Genomic DNA, 11,874 nt, shown 5'->3' with positions numbered 1-11,874 from the left:
TAACTCGTAACACTATAGATTACACTTTCATCATATAAAACGTTTTTCACTTAACTCACTTCAGGAGAACCATAGCAACACACATGTCGAAGTTCTCATAACCCGTGGGAATATGCAAATCTCTAAGTAGTGGTCTAAGCCACCGTAGCCCTTCCGGGATCCGCCTGCACATGACAGGCCATAAAAGTGGAATACTTCTGAATAACATCAATTACGGCGGTCGACAAGCCTCACACGTGCCGTCACGAATCACTTGCATAACTTGATCACGTTGAAGGAAATGATCACTACCACCAATATGCCAATTCAACTATGGCTAACCAATCTATCTTCTTCCAAATTAATTCTTGATTGCCATAGAATAATAATAACTCCATTCAACACATAACACACTCCATCCGCACTCATCCCGAGTGACCTTGAATCACGAGACCATGCTGTCTTAATCCCACGAACCATTTCATACCTCCTAATTGCTACACTGCGAGTCAAAACATCATAGAACATTCTGTGCCTCTTCTCATAAACTGCTACAAAGCTTGATTCTTAACCGTACCTATAGGCTCGAAATCATTAGGCACCACGCCTTGCCCCTTTGAATCCACTAGGACCGTTGTTGAGAGCACCCCGAATATAATAAACTCCATGAATCTTCTAGCACATGAATACCCTCTCGGCGAAGCACCCGGCAGAATCATTTCCCTTGAAACCCGCCTCTATACAAGGCATAAATCCTGAATCCAAGCTCACTCTCTAGCTGCACAAGTCCATTCACCCCTCGTGGACATCAATTAAATGTGCGACAACATCCTTCCAGTTCAAAGTTACGTTGTATCCTTCTTCATTTCAAATAGCTCCTTTTCGTTATATCAAATCTCCTGCGGCATAATAGCCCAATACTTCAAATTAAATCTGTAGACCCCAATCATCAATCACTAAAATTCCCAAGTCGTTCCAAACTCTCCTTAAGGTACGTAGTCATCCTAGCACAAAGCCCATATGCAAATCTTCCACTCTCCCACTTTGGCGGAACTCACCCCTCTAATCGACCACTCGACCTTTGCTTCTTATACTTGGCCTTCTAGAAATTTTAAACACCGCCTGACACTCCCCACATGTCTTTCCTCATCCTTTGCTGCTCAGTTGTTGCCTTGATAAAATCTATCTTTGTAGCACTTGAACCCACAAATTGCTACTAACTTTAAACCTATTCGGAGATCGTCCTTCTCGAGCCGTCGACATTAGAAACACCGATTCAATCCTGAACCACCGCACCCCGCGATATTCAACAGTCGTTTCTCCAATATTATTTCACAATATCCTACCCCAAGGGCGAATTGCAGAAGACCACAACACCGGCGAACTTAACACATACAATCGAGGACGACGACACCACATCGCAAATAAAAATTCCGCCACGCTCGAAATTACCAAGTCTCGTTACTCCATCACCCCAAATCTGGACATTCGTAGGCCCATTGCTTTTCCTCCGCCGGAAGTGAAATATCATATCTCTGAATCGTGCACTGAGTAGATTTCCTTTCAACTCATTCACCGCCCCAACACATAGGCAAGTCTCCTATCATCAAGTCAATACCGTGCGATAACCAATCATGAGCATCATAGCAACCTATGCATAGCCTCCAAGCTCTTAGGAGCATAACTTTCAAGCCGAAACGATAGAAAAAGCCTTCCACAAGGCGACGACAATAGCTCACCAACTATACCGGGAGAAACATCCTGCACCACATCTGTAGTAACATTACAATTCTTCAATTCTCGATTTATAACAAGCGGTTCGCGTCGCGTAAGATTGAGTAGGAAGGAAACAAGGTTATAAGCCTCAAGGAATCGAGTCACACGATGAGGAAATCAAGAAGTGGAATTTTCCTAATAGTTACATAGCCTCTCGTAGATAAGTACAGACGTCTCCGTACCGATCATCGAGACTCAGATAAACCGGCTTGTGATCCATCACTCCTATGAACCTAGAGCTCTGATACCAACTTGTCACGACACAGTTCACCCTCCGTGAACTATCGTGACGGCACCTAGTCTCTATGACTAGGTAAGCCTAACAAATGCGGAAAATAAACTAAACTTGCAGAATAAATAATCAAAAGCCGAAAATAACTGAAGGAAATAATATTTAAATGCCGCTCGGCATATACACATAACTTCTCAAAATCTGATACACTATCCCAAAACCCGGAAACTCACGGATCCACAAGCTGAGAAAACACTACATAACTCTAATCTCAGGAATGTCTAACAAGAACAAAAAGTACAGAAGGGCTAAATACCAAATGCAGGAATAGAAAGAGACTCCTCGGTCTGCGGACGCGGCAGATATACCTCGAAGTCCCGTAGTATCGCCTCGCCTCAAGAATGGTAAGCCTGAGTAGAGGTACGTGGATCTGCACATGAAAAATATGTGCAGAAAGGGCATGAGTACACCACAACGGTACTCAGTAAGTGCCAAGCCTAACCTCAGTTGAGTAGTGACGGGGAAGGTCAGGGCCCTACTGATATTAAATAAATATTAAAGTGACAGGATAAGATAAGCAGTGCAATTGAGAATCTACAGCAAGAGTCTATACAGGATAATAAAAGTACAATAACGGAAACAAAGGTAAAGGAAACCACAAGGAACTACCACTCATAGCAAGGATGATAACCGGGGATCTCTTGGTATCCCGAGGATCTCTTGGTATCCTCAAAATATACTAGGGATCTCTTGGTATCCCGAGGATCTCTTGGTATCCTCAATATATGCTAGGGATCTCTTGGTATCCCGAGGAACTCTTGGTATCCTCAAAATATATTAGGGATCTCTTGGTATCCCGAGGATCTCTTGGTATCCTCAATATATGCTTAGGATCTCTTTGTATCCCGAGGATCTCTTGGTATCCTCAAAATATACTAGGGATCTCTTGGTATCCCGAGAATCTCTTGGTATCCTCAATATATGCTAGGGGTCTCTTGGTATCCCGAGGATCTCTTGGTATCCTCAAGATACACTAGGGATCTCTTGGTATCCCGAGGATCTCTTGGTATCCTCAATATACGTGCCAGGGACCTCTTGGTATCCCACACCTCAGTCCCGATCATAAATACTTACAGGGGATCTCCCTACTTGAAGAAAAACCGAAATTTTCAACAATTAGCTCAAGTACGCGCTTGTCACCTCACGTACCAGGCATTTCAGTTATCAAATATATCATATCCTAAGGGGAAGGTCCACCATACAAGGTTAGGCAAGCCACTTACCTCGAACCAGCTCAAAATCAACCCGATACCACGTCTTTGCCACGAGTACTCGACTCCAAATGTCCCAAATCTATTCAATTCAATTGCATATCGTAAATAACACTTCAAGTAACTGATTCTATAATTAAATTCTAAGCTAATACGCGAAATTAGGTAAAATGACCAAAACGCCCCTCAGGCCCACATCTCAGACTCGGGTAAAATTTATATTTTTGGAATCCTCATACTCTCACGAGTCTATGCATAACGAGAACACAAAAATTGAAGTTTAATTGACCCCTCAAATTCTCATTTAAAGTCTCTTAAATCCCAAGCCCTAATTCTTCAATTGTTGGTCTAAATTCCATGATTTACTAGGTAGATTTCACATTAGAAACGAGTTTTAAGACCAAGAATCTTACCTCCAAGCGTTTCCCCTCAAATCCTTCTTCTATTCCCTTCAAAGAGCTCCAAAAATGATTAGAAATGGTGGAAATAAACGCCTAAGTCGCGGAACCTCTTTTAAAATAATGCCCAGCAGTTTCCGCATCTGCGGTCCTGGGACCGCATCTGCAATCCCGCTTCTGCGGAAAATATACCGCATCTGCGGTACCGCTTCTGCGGAAAAATATCGCATCGCGGTCCCGCTTCTGCGGAAAATATATCGTATCTACGGAAAATATATCGCATCTGCGGAAAATATACCGCATCTGCGGTTTCTGAAGAGATGGCCAAAATTTCGCTTCTGCGGCCGCTTAGCCGCTTCTACGGCGCCGCACCTTCGGAACCCAAACCGCAGGTGCGGTTATGACAGCACCAGCAGTCGAAGCTGAAATTTAAACTCCAACTTTTCCTCCGTCAACCAACCGAATTCAACCCGAGGCCCCCCGGGACCTCAACCAAAGGCACCAACAAGTCACAAAATACTACCCAAACTTGTAACAATCCTTAAAACACCTAAAACAACATCGAAACCTCGAATTAACCATGGATTTAAGCCTAACAACTCCAAAATCCTCAAAAATACGCTTTTGATCAAAAAGTCTATCAAACCTCGTCCGAACGACCTGAAATTTTGCACATACGTCGCATTCAACACTACGGAGCTACTCCAACTTCCGGAATTCCATTCCGACCCTTGGATCAAAATCTCACTATCGAACCGGAAACTTCAAAATTCGACCTTTCGGCATTTCAAGCCTAAATTGGCTACGGACCTCCAAAACACACTCCGGACACGCCCCTAAGCCCGAAATTACCCAACGGAGCTAACGGAACCATCGGATTTCTATTCCGAGGCCGTCTTCACACTGTTCCGACTATGGTCATATTTCCAAGACTTAAGCTCTCATTTGGGGACTAAGTGTCCCAAAACTCACCGAAACTCAAAACCGAACGTTCCGACAAATCAAAATAGCAGAAATAAACTTAGGAAAAATAGTTAATGGGGGATCAGGGCGTTAATTCTTAAGACAACCAGCCGGGTCGTCACAGAAATTAGGAAAACCATCGGTGTAATTTTATGGATTTGGTCGCTAATGGGTATAAGACGTTGATACTTCTCCATCCCTTAGAAGTTAAAACTTCCGGACATGTGAATGGATCTCTTTATAAGAAACATTTTATTCCATAACACATGTCTTTTACGGTGTAAATTTAAATTAATCATATCAATATGCTTCAATTTAAGATTAGAGCAAATACTCCTTATGTTTCAACTATAGTTGTCCAACGGCCCGGTCCATCCCGGTCTCGTCCCGGCCCGCTAACTCTTAAACGGGACTGTGCCCATAGTAAACGGGACATGGGATAGGACGGGCTGCTCATTTTGTCCTGGTGGACCGGCCCGTTAACGTCCCGTCCTCTCCCTCCAGCCTGTGTGATTATTATTATTATATATATATATTTTGTGAAAAACCGTTGGCCAACGACATTCTTTTCAAAATTAGCAGTTGGCAACGGCTATAAAACGGCCATTTTTGGCCCCCCCCCCCCAATCTTTTAATTTAACCCCTAAGTTTATTAAATTATATTTTGGCCCTATTTTGACTATAAATACCCCCATCCTTCTTCATTTTTTCCGACAACAATCAAACATTATCTCTCAAATCTCTTACATCCGAGAGAAATTATAGATAAGTTACAACGAAACTATATAGGAGCTTACAAATATTAGTATGATACTTTGTAATTAGCTACTAAGAGGCCTAGTTCAAACAGAACCCTTCCTAGAAGGTGGCTGCGTAGATTAGGTGCTCTTCAAAAGATTTTTGTATTTGTATGTGAAATTTCTATTATTAAAATAAAAGGCTTTAGCCTTGATTTTTTTAATGAATTGTCTTACACTCTTACTTGGTTACTTTATAGCTTGAGATTATATTAAATAAATTACAAGTCTATTATAATTACTAAAATATTTCATTATAAGTCTTTTATTTAATATTTTATAATTCTTTACTTAGTTTCTTTATAATTTATTAAGTTTTAAGTTTATTAAATAAGTCAAAAAATTACCCGTTGCATACTTTAAAAACTTAGTCATTGTTAACTTTAAAAAAATAACCATTTTTATCTATAAAAAATTAGTCGTTGCCAAATTTATGCTTAAATATTTAAATATTTTTTTCAAAAAGGCCCACTTAGGGGCCACGAACCGTCCCCTCCCGTTTGTTAGTGGGACGAGATAGTCCTATCGGGTCGTCCCGTTTAAGGCCCATCCCATCACCGTCCCGGTCAAATGCCATCTTGTCCCATCTCGATAGTCCGGTCCCGTCCCGACCCGTCTCGTTGGACAACCTTAGTTTCACCTAATGTGACACTATTTCATTTTTAATTTATGATGCAAAAATGATACCTTTCTATCCTTAAAGTTTTTTAGACTTAAATCTTTTATTTAATTTTTAATGAGCTCTTAGAGTCGCAAAAATATCATATCGTGTTTAAAACCACAAATTACAATAATACTTCTAATATGTGTGTTTACCTTGAAAATATGAGTAACAATTAAATTTGATTTGTGGTTTTAAAGATATATGATTTAATTCAATACCAATTAATAATCAAAAAATGTGAGGTATAAATGAAAGGAATAAGTGAATCAAACCAGTGTTACTCAAGCAGTTTTGGCCTCGAGCTTAGTGACCTCGAGATGAACCAAGAACAATAAAGTAAGAATAGTAGAGAGAAAAGACAAGTCTGATGAGCGATGAGCCAAAAAAGTAAGATAGTATATTCTTTGCCAATGATCAGATGATGTTACAAATGATTGGGGTACCCTTTATATAATAGGGAAACCCTAAATAAGGTACATTTCTATTTACAGTAAGGAATATTATTGGTACAACCGTCTAACCGCCTAGTACGGAATCGTACAAGTCTATTTCGGGATTTGCGCCATGATCTTTGGGACGTGGCAGGAATCTCGCTCATTCTATTAGAAATCCATAACGGCATTATTTCGAGGTCGAGCATACTCGGCTTCGGTGTTCCTCGTACTCCTACCTTCCGACATTGCATTCTGTCTTCGAGCTCGAGTCTGGTCCGTCGACCTGGAACTCGACCTTACCCAAACTCGGACCTAAGGCAATCCCTCGAGCCTGGGAAATCGGGCGTGCCTAATTTTAACCGTATACAGATAGTCCCCGCGTTTCTTAGAGTAAGATGGTAAGAAACGATTTGAACCTCGATTCTCTAGAGTCTCTAATGATGATTTCATTCTCGAGACGTGGGTGCTCGAAGTGATCGAAACGTTCGTCGGTTCGCTTCCCCAAAATATTAAATGCATGCCAGTAATGGTCGGCCACTAGCGCCACCAAACCGTCGCCTTTTATCTATAAATATGGAGTTTCTTCTTTGAACCAAAAACTTTACATCTTCATTGTATTTATTCTGCTCACTTTCCCCTTCATCTCTTTCTCTTTGTTTACCTCGAAAATACGAGTAATAATTAAATTTGATTTGTGGTTTTAAAGATGCGTGATTTAATTCAATACCAATTAACAATAAAGAAGTATGAAGTAGAAATGATAGAAATAAGTGAATCAAACCAGTGTTGTTTAGCAGTATTGACCTCGAGCTTAGTGACCTCGAGATGGACTAAGAACAATAATATAAGAACAGTAAAGAGAAAGACAGTTCTGATGAACAATGAGCCAAAAAAAGTAAGATACTATATTCTTTGCCAATGATTAGATGATGTTACAAATGATTGGGGTGCCCTTTTTATAATAGGAAAACCCTAAATAAGGTACATTTCTATTTACAGTAAGGAATATTATTGGTACAACTGTCTAACCGCCTAGTACGAAATCGTACAATTTTATTTCGGGATTTATGCCATGATCTTGGGGACATGGCAGGAATCTCGCTCATTCTGTTGTAAATCCATAACGAAATTATTTCGAGGTTGAGCGTTCGGTATTCATCGCACACCGATCCTCGGGCCTTGCATCCTATCTTCGAGCTCGAGTCTGATCCATCGGGCTCGAACTCGACCTTGCCTAAATTCGGGTTTATGGCGACCCCTCGAGCATATAGATCAAAGGCATACGATCTTGACCTTATACAGATAGTCCCCGCGTTTCTTAGAGTAGGTCGATAAGAAACGATTTGAACTTCGAGGCTCCGACGCCTCGGCCCCAATATCAATCTCGTGATGTCAGTGGCTGAAGTGATTAGAAGGTTGCTTTCGTGCAGTTCCCAAAGTCATTAATTGGAGGCAACTGACGGTCGATTATTTGGCTTTCCCAGTACGCTTAAGTGACCTCTATAAATATGCCAACTTCACAATTTTTGCAAACTTTATTTCTCTAGTCGTTTTCAAAATCTCATTAGCTCCTTCAACTTCTCTGAGTTCATTCTTCTCTTTAATTTGCCCTTACTTCATCATCAACCCTTTCTCTTTGAATTTCTACACCATAATGGCTAAGACATCTAAATCTGTTCCCCAATAAGAAAAAGCCTCTTCATCATCGCGACCGGCCAGAAGTAAAACGATAGTGCCACCTCGTATCGAGGAGTGTATTCCCCCGCCATGTGAAACAATCTCCGATTTCAAAATCGAGAAACCTGTATCGACACCAGGCGGATGTGAGCCTATGTCTCGATACATTTGTTTAATAACCAAAGATGAGCTCCAGCAGGTGAAAAAGGATTGAAACTGGGAGAACAAAGATGTAGTGATCCCTTCCCCTGAAGAGGACATCACTACACACAAAGCAGGGTACTTAAGCGTGTACACCTACCCATTCACGATGGCCGTGTCGATCCAGCTCTGGGTCCCACTGATCCAGTTATTCTTGATTTTTGCCAACAATACCAAGTGACGCTTGGCCAGATATATCCTTCATTTTGGCGCAACGTCAATCTGATCAGATTTTTCTCGAAATAGGTCGAGGGAATGCCTTTTACCCTCGATCATCTGATCAGGCTATACAGTCCTCATCTCCATCGAGGTGGCCTAATAAAGCTGCAACGCCAAACCATGAAATCTCTCTTCTCCAGCATCGATGAAGACAAAGATCGAGGGTGGATGAGCCAGTTTGTACGAGTCAGGACTTCCGATCTGATACCTGCTGAGAGGATGCCATTCCCCGAAGAATGGAATATGATACGTAAGTACACGTTCGTCGACAATGACTTTATGCCCTATTTTTCCTTTTCTTTCTCGACTTCATCTTTTTCTCGGTCTAACCCCTTTCCAATGGTGTAGTTGTTGCTTTGTTTCCTAGTGCGGTCCCAAGCCATGAAGGTTGGGTTCGGAAGCTGGTCTCTACTTCTTCGTACGCGGAGCGCAGTTGGTGTGACTTGGCCAAAGGTCGATGGGAAGCTAAAAACCATGGTGAGTCCTCTTGTTTGCTTATTTGTGCTTCTCAAAGAAATACTTACTTTGTCTTTGTGTAGGCCTCGGAGACGCCGTTGCTATGTGGCCGCCCTCTCCTGGTGAAGAAGAGATCCCAAAGTCTTACAAAGAAAAGAAAAGGAAGAGGGGGTCGCCTGTAAATTCCCCGAAGCCGAGGAAAAGCAAGGCTCGAAAGCCTAAGGCCAATACTGTGGCCCTATCTCCAGGAATGGCCCAACGCCTTAGGGACGAGGAGAAAGATAGGGAGGACAACGACTGCCTGTTGGTAGTTCGAAAAGGAGGAAGCACTGACGCTTCGAAGTCTGCCGAACCGATGATGGCTGATTCGATTCATTCCAGGACTGAAGATATCTCCGAGGGGAGTTCGAACAAAGTCCCCGAGCCATCAAGCAGCAAAAGAGCACCTCGTCTCGGAGGTCATTTGGAGGGTGAGACCGAGGGGCCCGGTCCCGAGGCCCTTCAAAGAGAGGAGAATGCCCCGAGTGGATCACTTGGGGTAATTAATGTGGATGAGTTGCCGCCTGGTCCTGAGTTCTCCAAGGGGCAATTCCGAGATGCTCGGAACATGAGAACTCCTGATGTGGGGACAATCCATGAAGGGCACGATATCTTTCGAGAGTGCCTTGCAGGGATCGAAGATGGTCCTGATCCAGATGCTTCTTTTATTTTTGACAAGGCCCATCGGCTCTTCGAACAAGTAGTTTCTGTCCTTTAAAATTATGCCTGTGCTTTATCCTCTTTGCTCAGAGTCTAACTTTTCCTTTTTTGTGAAGGCTGTGACGCTTCATCGAGAAGCATTCTCCAAGTCCCGAGCTGAGCTTGCTCGATGTGAGGTCGAGCTCAAGAAGCTCTCGGAAGAGAGGGATGGCCTTAAGATCCTCTATGTCAAAAAGGAGGGAGAGATCAGTGATCTTCGAGCTGAACTGGCGGAGGCTCGTCAAGAACAGACCGAGCTTGTCGAAAAGGTAATATACACTTTGAGGTTTTGCTATGCATTTGCGTGATTGACCGGCTAACATTTCAACTTTCCAGGCTCAACAAAAGGGCGAGCTGGTGGAGCAGCTCTGAGAGGAGCTCAAGATGAAGGAGGCCGAGACCCTAGGGTTGAGGCAAGGCATGGACCGTCTCGCCTCGGAGAAAGATACTCTTCGGGAGCAGCTGGCTTCAATCGAACGCCAACTTCTAAGTGCGAAGGAGGAGAGCCTGGCTCGGAGTCGCAAAATTGAGGAACTTGAAGCTAGATCTACTGCTGAGCTTGCTAAGGCCAAATCTTCGTATCGAGGAACTCAGAGGCATTTATATCTTCGTATCGAGCTGACGCTGAAGCAGCTAACACCCGGCAAAGGAGATCTCTGTTGCGGTCGAATTTAAGATATCATGTGCACTTGACCATGCCCGGTGACAGTCCCGGAGAGAAACCCTCGAGGAGGTGCATGCTCGAGGCTTCAATCTCTCAGCCGATATTGAAAAGGCAAAGAATTTGGAAGAAGAGGCTGCCACTTTGCTTTCTGATGACGAGGGTTTAGCCAGTGGCTCCGAGAGTGGAGGAGATGAAGATGAAGTCCCCGAGGATGAGGCTTCTGAGACGCAGCTCCCAAAGATGCAGTTGCCGAAGATGTGGCCTCAGAGTAGGTTTAGGTTTCTTTCTTTTGTTTCAGTGTTTTTGTGCAAGGACCCGTCGTGGGTATTGTAAAATATCTCTTGTAAGCCCCTCTTATAAATGCAAAAGGATCTCTTTGCTTCTTCTTCGATTTCATATTGATTCCGTATTGTCTTTATTTTGTGAGAAATTTGATAACTTCAATGACCAAGTGAACCTTGGCTCGAATTCTGAACACAACAACCCTTAAGTTTTTTAGCGGTCAGCGTGTGATCTTCGAACTTAGAGTGGAATACCTCTTAAGGTTTTTGTTAGTCTTCGAGATATGCTTAAGTTTATTTGGCGTGAGCTCGGGATAAAAGGACTCTTAAGTCCGAGTTGAGTGAGAACTGGGTCTCGAACTTTATATGTTTTGGCCCTTAGGCTCTTTTAAATTGGCCCTTAGGCTCTTATATATCGTCCCTTAGGCTCTTTAAGTTGGGCCAATTCGGCCTCTAAAGCGGCCATAATTTTTCCCTCTTTTCGGCTAAAAGACTTAGTGAAAATTTATTATGCCTTAGCATGTGTTTTTTGTACCCATTGGGTTTTTCCCAATGTTCGACGGATCGGAACCTTATTAGTAATTTGTTTGTGTAAACATAATCGAATACCTCTTGAGTTTTTTTCGAAGGCTGATGTTATCGAAGCCTCTAAATTATTTGAGGGCTGATTTTATCGAAGCCCTTTATCTTTGCTTTTGCCGAGGGTAGCCTGATTTAACCGTTTTTTTGAAAGTGTTTAAATGCCTTTAATTCATGGCGGAAGTCGGACGTCTCCGAGCCGCATTATTTTGGCCGTAAGCTTTTTATATAATCGTAGTCTTTCATATGGCCTTAGCCTTTGGGTATGTCTCTTGGACTTGTTTCCCGATAACCTTTCTAAATTGTTCGAAAGGTTAGTCCCCGAGTATGTTGGCCTTGGCCTTTGTATCGAGGGGATTCCTCTTTGAGGTCTTATGAGTCTCAGTTTTCGATGGCTCGGATGTGCTGACTGCCGATGACAGTCCCTGAGTAATTCGGGGGTGCATTCATGCTCTGGCTCTTGAGACATTTTCCATAGGATTATAAGTGTAGAGCTTGTATAATAGTAGACTTCTTTGAGACACAAAGTATTTTTGATATAACAA

This window comes from Nicotiana attenuata, chromosome 5 (assembly GCF_001879085.1).
Source record: "Nicotiana attenuata strain UT chromosome 5, NIATTr2, whole genome shotgun sequence".
NCBI lineage: Eukaryota > Viridiplantae > Streptophyta > Magnoliopsida > Solanales > Solanaceae > Nicotiana > Nicotiana attenuata.
This window is presented reverse-complemented; position numbering follows the sequence as displayed.